The 13,195-nt window shown below is 39.7% G+C and overlaps 1 protein-coding gene across 3 annotated transcripts in view; it reads right to left on the bottom strand.

Annotated features, from left to right (window-relative positions):
- The window catches only part of SETBP1 (SET binding protein 1), a 407,558-nt gene that overhangs the window by 59,247 nt on the left and 335,116 nt on the right, over positions 1-13,195 (bottom strand). The gene's annotated exons all lie outside the window — the stretch shown is intronic.

The following is a 13,195-nucleotide window of genomic DNA, read 5'->3' on the forward strand; positions in this document are numbered from 1 at the left end:
CATTTTTTTTTTAATTTTTAACCTCTTTATTGGAGTATAATTGCTTTACAATGGTGTGTTAGTTTCTGCTTTATAACAAAGGGAATCAGCTATACATATACATATATCCCCAAATCTCCTCCCTCTTGTGTCTCCCTCCAACACTCCCTATTCCACCACTCTAGGTGGTCACAAACATGAGCTGATCTCCCTGTGCTATGCAGCTGCTTCCCACTAGCTATTTTACATTTGGTAGTATATATAAGTCCATGCCACCCTCTCACTTCGTCCCAGCTAACCCTTCCCCCTCCCCATGTCCTCAAGTCCATTCTCTACGTCTGTATCTTTATTCCTGTCCTGCCCCTGGGTTCTTCAGAACCATTTTTTGTTTTTAGACTCCATATATATGTGTCAGCATACAGTATTTGTTTTTCTCTTTCTGACTTACTTCACTCTGTATGACAGACTCTGGGTCCATCCACCTCACTACAAATAACTCAATTTTGTTTCATTTTATGGCTGAGTAATATTCCATTGTATATATGTGCCACATCTTCTTTATCCATTCATCTGTTGCATCTGTCGATGGACACTTAGGTTGCTTCCATGTCCTGGATATTGTAAATAGAGCTGCAATGAACATTGTGGTACATCACTCTTTTTGAATTATGGTTTCCTCAAGGTATATGCCAAGTAGTGGGATTGCTGGGTTATATGGTAGTTCTATTTTTAGGTTTTTAAGGAACCTCCATACTGTTCTCCATAGTGGCTGTATCAATTTACATTCCCACCAACAGTGCAAGAGGATTCCCTTTTCTCCACACCCTCTCCAGCATTTATTGTTTGTAGATTTTTTGATGATGGCCATTATGACTGGTGTGAGGTGATACCTCATTGAAGTTTTGATTTGCATTTCTCTAATTATTAGTGATGTTGAACATCCTTTCATGTGTTTGTTGGACATCTGTACATCTTCTTTGGAGAAATGTCTATTTAGGTCTTCTGCTCATTTTTGTATTGGGTTGTTTGTTGTTTTTGATATTGAGCTGCATGAGCTGCTTGTAAATTTTGGAGATTAATCCTTTGTCAGTTGCTTCATTTGCAAATATTTTCTCCCATTCTGAGGGTTGTCTTTTCATCTTGTTTACGGTTTCCTTTGCTGTGCAAAAGCTTTTAAGTTTCATTAGGTCCTATCTGTTTATTTTTGGTTTTATTTCCATTTCTCTAGGAGGTGGGTCAAAAAGGATCTTGCTGTGATTTATGTCATAGAGTGTTCTGCCTATGTTTTCCTCTAAGAGTTTCTTAGCGTCTGGCCTTACATTTATGTCTTTCATCCATTATGAGTTTATTTTTGTGTATGGTGTTAGGGAGTGTTCTAATTTCATTCTTTTACATGCATCTGTCCAGTTTTCCCAGCACCACTTATTGAAGAGGCTGTCTTTTCTCCATCATATATACTTGCCTCCTTTATCAAAATAAGGTGACCATATGTGCGTGGATTTATGTCTGGGCTTTCTATCCTGTTCCATTGATCTATATTTCTGTTTTTGTGCCAGTACCATGCTCTCTTGATTACTGTACCTTTGTGATATAGTCTGAAGTCAGGGAGCCTGATTCCTCCAGATCCACTTTTCTTTCTCAAGATTGCTGTGCCTATTTGGTGTCTTTGGTGTTTCCATCCAAATTGTGAAATTTTTTTTCTAGTTTTGTGAAAAATGCCATTGGTAGTTTGGCAGGGACTTCATTGAATCTGTAGATTGTTTGTGGAGTAAGTCAATTTCACTATATTGAATCTTTCAATCCAAAAACATGGTATATCTCTCCATCTGTTTGTATCATCTTTAATTTCTTTCATCAGTGTCTTATAGTTTTCTGCATACAGGTCTTTTGTCTCCTTAGGTAGGTTTATTCCTAGGTATTTTATTCTTTTTGTTGCAGTGGTAAATGGGAATGTTCCCTTAATTTCTCTTTCAGATTTTTCATCCTTAGTATATAAGAATGCAAGAGATTTCTGTGTATTAATTTTGTATCCTGCTACTTTACCAAATTCACTGATTAGCTCTAGCAGTTTCCTGGTAGCATCTTTAGGATTCTTTATGTACAGTATCATGTCATCTGCAAACAGTGACAGCTTTACTTCTTCTTTTCTGATTTGGATTCCTTTTATTTCTTTTTATTCTCTGATTGCTGTGCCTAAAACTTCCAAAACTATGTTGAATAATAGTGGTGAGAGTGGACAACCTTGTCTTGTTCCTGATCTTAGAGGAAATGCTTTCAGTTTTTCACCATTGAGAATGATGTTGGCTGTGGGTTTGTCATATATGGCTTTTATTATGGTGACATAAGTTTCCTCTATGCCTACTTTCTGGAAGGATTTTATCATAAATAGGTGTTGAATATTGTTGAAAGATTTTTCTGCATCTATTGAGATGATCATATGATTTTTCTCCTTCAATTTGTTAATATGGTTTATAACATTGATTGATTTGCATATATTAAAGAATCCTTGCATTCCTGGGATAAACCCCACTTGATCATGGTGTATGATCCTTTTAATGTGCTGTTGGATTCTGTTTGCTAGTATTTTGTTGAGGATTTTTGCATCTATGTTCATCAGTGATATTTGCCTGTAGTTTCCTTTCTTTGTGATATCTTTGTCTGGTTTTGGTATCAGGGTGATGGTGGCCTCATAGAATGAGTTTGGTAGTGCTCCTCCCTCTGTTATATTTTGGAAGAGTTTGAGAAGGATAGGTGTTAGCTCTTCTCTAAATGTTTGATAGAATTTGCCTGTGAAGTCATCTGGTCCTGGGCTTTTGTTTGTTAGAAGATTTTTAATCACAGTGTCAATTTCAGTGCTTGTAATTTGTGTGTTTATATTTTCTATTTCTTACTGGTTCAGTCTCAGAAGGTTGTGCTTTTCTAAGAATTTGTCCATTTCTTCCAGGTTGTCCATTTTATTGGCATAGAGTTGCTTGTACTAATCTCTCATGATCCTTTGTATTTCTGCGTGTCAGTTGTTACTTCTCCTTTTTAATTTCTAATTCTACTGATTTGAGTCTTCTCCCTTATTTTCTTGAAGAGGCTGGCTAATGGTTTATCAATTTTGTTAATCTTCTCAAAGAACCAGCTTTTAGTTTTATTGATCTTTGCTATTGTTTCCTTCATTTCTTTTTCATTTATATCTGATCTGATCTTTATGATTTCTTTCCTTCTGCTAACTTTGTGTTTTTTGTTGTTGTTGTTGTTCTTCTTTCTCTAATTGCTTTAGGTGTAAGGTTAGGTCGTTTATTTGAGGTATTTCTTCTTTCTTGAGGTAGGATTGTATTGCTATAAACTTCCCTTTTAGAACTGCTTTTGCTGCATCCCATAGGTTTATGGGTCATTGTGTTTTCATTGTCATATTTTTCTAGGTATTTTTTGATTTCCTCTTTGATTTCTTCAGTGATCTCTTGGTTATTAAGTAGTGTATTGTTTAGCCTCCATGTGTTTGTATTTTTTACAGATTTTTTCCTGTAATTGATATCTAGTCTCATAGCATTGTGGTCGGAAAACATACATGATATGATTTCAATTTTCCTAAATTTACCAAGACTTGATTTGGGACCCAAGATATGATCTATCCTGGAGAATGTTCCATGAGCACTTGAGGAGAAAGTGTATTCTGTTGTTTTTGGATGGAATGTCCTATAATTATCAATTTAGTCCATGTTGTTTAATGTATCATTTAAAGCTTGTGTTTCCTTATTTATTTTCATTTTGGATGATCTGTCCATTGGTGAAAATGGGGTGTTAAAGTTCCCTACTATGATGTGTTACTGTCAATTTCCCCCTTTTGGCTGTTAGCATTTGCCTTATGTATTGAGGTGCTCCTATGTTGGGTGCATAAATATTTATAATCGTTATATCTTCTTCTTGGATTGATCCTTTGATCGTTTTGTAGTGTCCTTCTTTGTCTCTTGTAATAGTTTTTATTTTGAAATCTGTTTTGTCTGATATGAGAATTGCTACTCCAGCTTTCTTTTGATTTCCATTTGCATGGAATATCTTTTTCCATTCCCTCTCTTTCAGTTTGTATGTGTCCCTAGGTCTGAAGTGGGTCTCTTGTAGACAGCATATATATGGGTCTTGTTTTTGTATCCATTCAGCCCATCTATGTCTTTTGGTTGGAACATTTAATCCATTTACATTTAAGGTAATTATTAATATGTATGTTCCTATTACCATTTTCTTAATAGTTTTGGGTTTGTTATTGTAGGTCTTTTCCTTCTCTTATGTTTTCTGCATAGAGAATTTCCTTTAGCATTTGTTGTAAATCTGGTTTGGTGGTGCTGAATTCTGTTAGCTTTTGCTTGTCTGTAAAGGTTTTAATTTCTCCGACGAATCTGAATGAGATCCTTGCTGGGTAGAGTAATCTTGGTTGTAGGTTTTTCCCTTTCAACACTTTAAATATGTCCTGCCACTCCCTTCTGTCTTGCAGAGTTTCTGCTGAAAGATCAGCTGTTAACCTTATGGGGATTCCCTTGTATGTTATTTGTTGTTTTTCCCTTGATGATTTTAATATTTGTTCTTTGTATTTAATCTTTGATAGTTTGATTAATATGTGTCTTGGCATGTTTCTCCTTGGAGTTATCCTGTATGGGAGTCTCTGCACTTCCTGAACTTGATTAACTATTTCCTTTCCCATTTTAGGGACGTTTTCAACTACAATCTCTTCAAATATTTTCTCAGTCCCCTTTTTTTTTTTTTGTCTTCTTCTTCTGGGACTCCTATAATTCGAATGTTGGTGCATTTAATGTTGTGCCAGAGGTCTCTAATACTGTCCTCAATTCTTTCCATTCCTTCTTTCCTAATTCTGCTCTGTGATAGTTATTTCCACTATTTTATCTTCCAGGTCCCTTATCTGTTCTTTTCCCTCAGTTATTCTGCTATTGATTCCTTCTGGAGAATTTTTTATTTCACTTATTCTGTTGTTCATCATTGTTTGTTTGCTCTTTAGTTCTTCTAGTTCCTTGTTAAACGTTTCTTGTATTTCCTCCATTCTATTTTCATGATTTTGGATCATCTTTACTATCATTATTCTGACTTCTTTTTCAGGTAGACTGCCTATTTCCTGTTCATTTGTTTGGTCTGGTGGGTTTTTTCCTTGCTCCTTCACCTGCTGTGTGTTTCTCTGTCTTCTCATTTTGCTTAACTTACCATGTTTGGGGTCTCCTTTTCACAGGCTGCAGGTTTGTAGTTCCCATTGTTTTTGGTGTCTTCCCCCAATGGCTAAGGTTGATTCAGTGGGTTGTGTAGGATTCCTGGTGGAGGGGACTAGTTCTTGTGTTCTGACGGATGAGGCTGGATCTTGTCTTTCTGTTGGGCAGGAGCACATCCAGTTGTGTGTTTTGGGGTGTCTGTGACCGTATTATGATTTTAGGCAGCCTCTCTGCTAATGGGCGGGGTTGTGTTACTGTCTTGCTAGTAGTTTGGTACAGGGTGTCCAGCACTGTAGCTTGCTGGTCGTTGAGTGGAGCTGGGTCTTAGCATTGAGATGGAGATCTCTGGGAGAACTTTCGCTGTTTGATATTACATGGAGCTGGGAGGTCTCTGGTGAAGCAATGTCTTGAACTCAACTCTCCCGCCTCAGAGGCACAGGCCTGACACCTGGCCAGAGCACCAAGACCCTGTCACCCATACGGCCAGGCTTTCCACCAGGCCATCTCATTTACCTCGCCATGTCTTTCCTCAGGGAGATGAAGATACACTGGTCAGCCCTCCCTCCGCTCGGAGATTCTCAATGTGTGCATTATTACCCCCACTTCTCTGAAGAGGAAACTGAGGCTCAGATATCTCAAACATTTTGCCTGAGGTAGAAACTAGTAAACATTTGGATCCAGATGTAGAAGCTTGGTCTATTAAACTCCAAAGTCATTGCTCTTTGGACCTTCTAAAGCTGCTCTTTTGGGAGAAGACCAGGATGTGATCTTCGGCATCATCACCTCCTTGAAAGTGGATCCTGGGCTGCCTTTCCTGGAAGTACATCTGGATTTACTCCAGATAGGAAAATGCAGGAGAGAAGCAAATGCATAGGGTAAAATTTCCATTAGACCCCTGATGAACATACATGGTCTCTGATGGAGGGCACACATCATTTCAGGACCAGGCTTCAGGATGCCTGTGAATTACCACTGAGACTGTATACCCATACAATTGTTAAAGTAATTAAATAAGGAGGCCAATAAACTGAGGTGGCTTTAATGCCTTAGTTGCCTACATAAGTAAGCAAACCAAAACCTAAGCCTGAAACGCTTCAAGGTTAAAAAAAATCACAATGTAAGGACCAGCAATCATAAACAGCCAACTAGGCTTTCCCAAATAAGGCAACTGCTTAAGTTATAGCCAGTCAAATAATTTCCTTGCTTTGTTTCCATTTCTTCCCATTAAAAGTCTCTCTCTGAGCTCCTGCTGGTGGAGTAATCTGAATCACTTCTGGTTTGACGCTGCTCGATTTGAATCAATTTCTGCTCACATAAACTCTTAAAAACTTAACATGTCTTAGTGTATCTTTTAACAGACTCAACGCACAAGAGGTTGATGAAGAAAACTAGGCATGTGATAGAATTTGGTTTATGTTGCTCAAGCCACAATAAAAGGGGGGAAAAAATCAAATAATGATAGCGAGGGAGTTATCCTGAGCTTTCTTTGAACCTTCCTCCTGCTTTGCACAAATGAAAAGCACTGGATTTCTCAGGAATTCGTGGGAAGTTTTGGGCACCAGTTGTTGTGACAATGTGGAATTTTGGTAACTTAGGAGCTCTGTAGGAGCCCTTGCCATGCTTCAGAAGGCTCTGGAGGCATTACTGGTTCATTTCTGGAGGAGACTCTAAGCAAATACCTGCCTTGCGGGACTTCTGGGCCTGAATTGACAGATCCACTCTGACGATGGGTAGTTCAGTCACAGTTCAACCTGGGTACCTTTTGAATCCTCAAAGGTATAGTTTAAATGCTACTGGATCTTGATTTAAACAAGAGTTTGGCCTGAATAAAGAGACAAAATATGAGCAGCTGACTTAATTTAGAAAATTCCTCAGTTTTGAATGTCCCTAACTATCAATATCTCCAGGTTAGACATGTGAATAAATCCTAATAATGGTAGAAAAAAAAATGGGAAATAGAAAAAATTCACAGCTGTGATCTGGGAAAGACTAGATGGGAGAGATCAGGAGACCATGTCCTTATGCAAAGGATTTATAAAGGGACATAGGGGAAGATAGTTGGAAAGGAATGCAGAAACATTATCTGGAGGCCTTGATCATGAAGATAATGAATACAGGCTTCATCTGGTGGGTCCTCTGGAGTCAATGTAAGTTCTTGAAGAGGAGAATAATCATCAAAGTGAGATTTTAAGCATTACTGGAGATCTTTTCTTCCATCTTAACAATAAGCCCTCAAAATTGCGTATTGTTTTATAGTAAAAATATTTAGAGGAATACAGAACAAGACATATGAAAAAGAACACTTGCCTAACGTAGCATACTACTATATAAGATAAACAGAGAAAAAGAACAGCTTCACAAAACAAATGTGCTCCATTGACTGGAATCACCTGGATCCGGAAACAGATTCGGAAGGAGATGGGATGGGGTGGGGCAGGTGTTGGCTCAGGAATGAGATCACAGGGGACAGAACGGTAACTCTTCCACTAATGGCATGGTTGAGTCACAGAGTTTTCTCAACTTTGCAGTTGATAAATGAGAAGGGGTACAGCTGGAGGAAGTAGGGCATGTTTTGGTGGACATTCTTAAATGATACTCTCCCACAAACCAGCCTTCTACAACTCTACCAGAGGCCAGACCCTGAGCTGGGCAGACCATGTGTTCATGCCTCACACTGCATTTCTGATTAACCAACAGACTTGTATAGTTAGTCTGGTGCAGTAGAGGCCATATGAATGTAAGACAATTCCTGTCCTCAAGACCTTGAGACTTAGTTGATACTGTGGGTTGAACTGTGTCCCCCCAAAAAAGATATATTGGAGTTCTAACTAACCCCAGTACCTCAGAATGTGGCCTTATTTGGAGATAAGAGTCTTTACAGAAATGAAGTTACAGACAAGGTCATAATGGTGGGATCTATCTAATATGACTGATGTCCTTATAAAAAGGGAAAATTTGGACACAGAAAAGCATACAGGAAGAACACCATGTGAACATAAAGACAGAGATCAGGGTGATGTGTCTACAACACCGAAGTTGGCCAGAAAACCACCAAAAGCAAGAAGAGGCATTGGATTGATTCATCCTCATAGCCCTCAGGAAGAACCAGTACATGTCTGCTGCTCAAGCTCCCCAGCTTGTGGTACTTTCTTATGGCAGCTCTGACAAACTAATCAGTTGTAGAGACTCTGAACAAATCTACAGAGAATTAAAGGGCAAGTTAGCAGGAACGAATATATATTAATTAAAAGTGCTGAGTAAAGGGAGAAACATGCTGGTGAACAGAGTTTTTAACCCTTCCCGGAGGAGGGGGTCTTGCATCAGGCCTTGAGTAGTTTTGAAGCTTATTCCCTGATTTGGTGATTCTGCAGGTGGTTTTGCATTCTAACCCCTCCAACCACTGTTTACGGTACTTGCATCTCTTCCCCTGAGTTTTAGTTCATATTTCCTTTTTTATATAAAGTCCTGAGCCCAGATCCAGTGTGCATTTTCTGGAAGCTGGTCTGGGTGGTCTAGAAGTTCTTTCTAAATGTTAGGAGTCTGTTGACTCTATGACCAGGACTCTATCAGAGCCCTCATCTTAAACCAGGTCCCCCTCTGGCTGCTGGGTTGAATAGTCTTCTGCTCTGTTTTCCCATCAGAAATATCACTATTAACACCTCCTTTCACTTACCTGATGTTAAGCCTGAGAATGCTTGGAAAGTCACCTTAATTTGAGGGATTTTTAAAGGACTGACCATCAATACTTTTGTTTTAGTAAATTCCAAGGAAAACAAAATGTGACTAATTATTGAGGTTGTACATTCTTAATATAAAGTTTTCCTTCATGTAGTGATGATGGTTGGTGTCTGTCTTGGCACAATATTGGTTTCACTCTTTCACTGAGATACTGTAGCAAAACCCTTACAGTACTTTTCAGATCGCTTTTATTTACGTTTAAAATAGCAACCTCAATCCACGAAATTCCTTTGTCCCACATCAGCTCTGTTCCCAGTATGTTCCCTGACTATGATGATAGAGAAGCTTATCAGGATTGCTCCCAATGTCAATTAATAATGTTTTAAAAATGACACGGGGGGATGAACTGAAGAAAGAAAACATTCTCTAATCCCAGCAGAGAAGTGAGGGAATTGAGCTTTACAGTTCAGAGACTCTGCAGGGTCCAGCAGCAGAGAGAAATACACTCTCACCCTTGAGTGGAGCCCGTGATTTCACTGCCTAGGCATGTAAAGAAATCTGTCATAAGCTGGGTACAATCAAACTGGAGCTGCTGCTCTTCATGCCTACACGAAGGAAGTGTGGTAAAAATAAGGTGGTGAGATAAGCAGCAGGGTGGATCCCAGGAGAGCTAGTTCTTCATTCTGGCTCCGTTAGCTACCCAAAGAGTTAGCTGAATTCTCGAGATTTCTGTTTCCTTACAGGTAAGATAACTAAAAGCTCCTTTTCAGTTCTGATAGTCTCTGATTCTATAACTGGCATCTGGTTACACAACAGAAAGTGAAGATTACAAAAGCATGGATAACAGAGACGTTGTGTGTCTTCAGCACACTGCATGTTGATAGGATGAAATGAGCGCAATGTGCACACCAAACATTGGTGCAGAAAAGATGAATTCAGGATGCCAAGGGCAACACTGACTTGGAACATTCCTATTTTCATGGTATGGATTGCATAGAACCACAGTAGTTGGCCCCTGTACTAAATCTTGCTCAAAGAAGGCAGGAGGGTACATGGTATCTTGCTAGGGCTATGTTCACACTTATGCCATACGTTGCTTTGATTTTTCACCAGCTGAGACTTGTTCAGGTGTAGTTTCTCAACTTCAACACTTTTGGCATTTGGGTCAGATAAGTCTTTGTTATCAGGGATTGGGGGCAGGCTGTCCCGTGCCTTGTAGGATGTTTAGCAGCATCCCTGGCCTCTACTCACTAGATGCCAGAAGGAACACCCCTCCCTCCCAACTCAGTGTGACAATAAAAAAAATATTTCTTGTCATTGCCAAATGTCTCCTTGGGGATAAAATTACACCAAGGTGAAAACCACTGCTCTAGTGGGATACAATCTTGCCAAAAGACAACCAAACCCACGTAATAGAGAACAACTTTAAGAAAGGTCACCCCTCCTGAATTTTAAAAGAAAGCCACCATGTTTCCTTATAGTATCAACAGACATTTGGGTCCCTGTGCAACTAAATGCCTTCTAAAGTTTTAAGAAAAGTGGCTTTCAGATTTCCTGCTGTTTTTGTTTTTCATGACATTATTTCTTGGGCATTTTATGTGGAAGGGAAGTGTGTCTTTTGTTGTACCCACATGAGGACATGGTTTGACTATGAGAATGTAGGTCGTCTTCTTCATGTGTTTACAGTGGGAAGCACCTACTCTGAAGCTGCACCCAGAGCAGACACTGCCCACACAGTGGGCTCCTGGTGGTGCTGGGTTGCATAGACTGACAGTGTAATCATGCTCTTTGAATAGGATAACAGCCCACGGAGTAGGCCTGGACTCACATACGTAAATGTGTTGTAATGGAAGGGAGTCATCACAGAAATCAAATCACGCATCCCAATGATACTGCCATTGTTCAAATGTTGCTCCAGGTTGGGAACCATTAAAACCAGATTCTGAGCCAACCAACAAAGTCTGTGTCAGGAGCCTATAATAATCATGAATTGGAAATTAAAAAATACACTGATTCACTAGTGCTGTGTAGAGGATGAATATTTTTCCTGATTGAGAATATGTAAAAGAAAATGCACCAGAGTCTCTGGAGGCAATTCCAGAAATATTCCAAAAATTCTCTGAGCAATGGTAGATATGGAATGTGATGTATCCTCTTGAGACAAGGACTTATGCATTTGGTTTGGAACATGTCAGTGTATTTCTTAAATACATTAATATAATTACTCAATATTAACATCTCATATATGCCAAGGTACTCATCCCCACCTCAACAGCCCAGGTCCTTAAGTACAATCCCCAAAATAATGAAAGCAAAGACCCCTAGTGTTCTAGTCTTCAGCCAAGTTTCCACTGTCTCCTGAGCATCACATTTTCAACTGACTCCTTAAACTGGTCTGAAAAGGTGAAAAGAACTAACATCTTTTCATGTGAAGAAAAAAGAAGCTCAGTATTATCTCCTCAAGTGAGGTCGCTGCTGAGGTCTGCGTACTTTGCCGAAAGAACCACAAAAAAACTGGAGGCTGTCAGTATGAGGGGGAAGCCACCCACACAGGTAATAAGAAGCAGCACTTAAAATTTGGCACTGCTCTTGGAAACGTTTACAGGCTTAAAAATGTAATCATAAAAGATAGAGGGTGTGGAGGGAGAGATGAAGGTAAAGAGAAGATGAATGAAAGAACTGTTCCATTCCTGCCACCATTAATAGCACAGATTATAATAAATCCCAAGTGAATAGGAAGAACAGTACTGAGACAAACACTAAATTCCAGGGGAGACCAGACCTGTGTTTTAAAAACAGGGCCATGTGCTTCGGAAGGAATGCTGTGTGCTTAGTCTTGTTTATAACATGGTGAAGGATTCAAGAATGTAATCTGTTCCTCTTGACAGAAAAAAAAAAAGATTCTCCTCAACGCTCATCATCCACCACCCCTTCACCCCATGTCCCGTTCTGATCCCAGATCTGAAAGATTGGGTTCCATAGTGAATTTCTGGAATGTTCGGTTTGGGCCTGTTTTTCATCAGTGTAGCTAGCTAACAGAGTGGCTTTGCTTTTTTCAAAAAGAGATCAGTGTGGGGAAGTGACGATTTTCTGAGGGAGCTTTTCAGACTTCTTGGATATGAGGTATTTTTAGGCAGGGTTTTTTTTTTTTTTTTTTTTTTTTTTTAGGCAGGGGCACAAGATCTGGAGATGCAAAGAGGTGCATCTCCCCTAAATTTGCGAGAACATTTCATTTTGACTTCATTTTGTCTTGGACCACTTTCCTGAGGATTCTCAGAATGAATTAACTGAAAGTGAATGCTGTGCAGTGAAAGACCACGGATTTGAGGGCTAATGTCTTTTCAACCATTTCCTGCTTGTGCCATCTTGGGTACATTACTTGGCCCTCAGTTTCCCTAACTGTAAAAAGAGAGTAGCAGTACCTTCATTGTGGGGTTTTGCAAGGCTCAAATCAGAACACATCTGTAAAGCAACAATCAGTGGGCCAGCACACAGGGTGCCATCAGAAATGTTACTTCCTTTCCCGCTACAGTTGACTGGGAATGCAGGGTTGGAAAAGCCTGTGCAGCACATCTGTCCCAGCCTCCCTCTCAAAGAGAAGTCCCTTCACCCACGTCCCTGATTTTGGGAAAGCCAGGGTCTGCTTGAGGCAGACAGAGATAGGATGGGAAGCTCACCGCCTCCTCAAGCACCCATCTCGTGTGGACAGTGCCACCGTTAGAAAGCTCTTTCTGTGAACCAACATTTGCCTCTCTTTACTTTCTACTCAGGTAGAACACTGACATTTAAAAGCAACAACAAAAACAACTTATATTTTTTGTGCACCTACTTTGTACCATGCACTGGCCTAAGAGCTTTTCAGGCATCATTGGATTTAATCCTCATATATCCAGTAAGGTAGGAATTAATATTGTCCTTACTTTACACGTGGGGAGACCAAAGCTTTGAGTGGCTATGCAGCTTACCAAAAAGGTTTTACATAGCAAGTGGAAGAGCTGAGACTTGAACCCAAGTCTGTCGGTCTGTCTCACAGTCATGCAGCCATCCCTATGCTACACAACTGTCCTCTGTAGCTCGAGCATTTAGTGCAGTGTTGAATTCAGAGGAGATGCTCAGCAAATGGAGAATGAATGAATGCATGAATGAACGAACAAATGCATACATACTGAAGAAGCATCCTATTTGCAAGGTAGTCAGTACTTGGACCTCTGTAACCTCCATTTTGTTGAGTCCTTCAGTGCCTCCTGGCCTCGTCTTTGTTGCTCATGCTGTCTTTGTAACTCAGCACCACATTTAAGTGGATAAAAATGTAAAGCATGCATACTGTCTAGTGTAAAGTT

Source organism: Balaenoptera physalus (assembly GCF_965194825.1).
Source record: "Balaenoptera physalus genome assembly, chromosome: 12".
Taxonomy (NCBI): domain Eukaryota; kingdom Metazoa; phylum Chordata; class Mammalia; order Artiodactyla; family Balaenopteridae; genus Balaenoptera; species Balaenoptera physalus.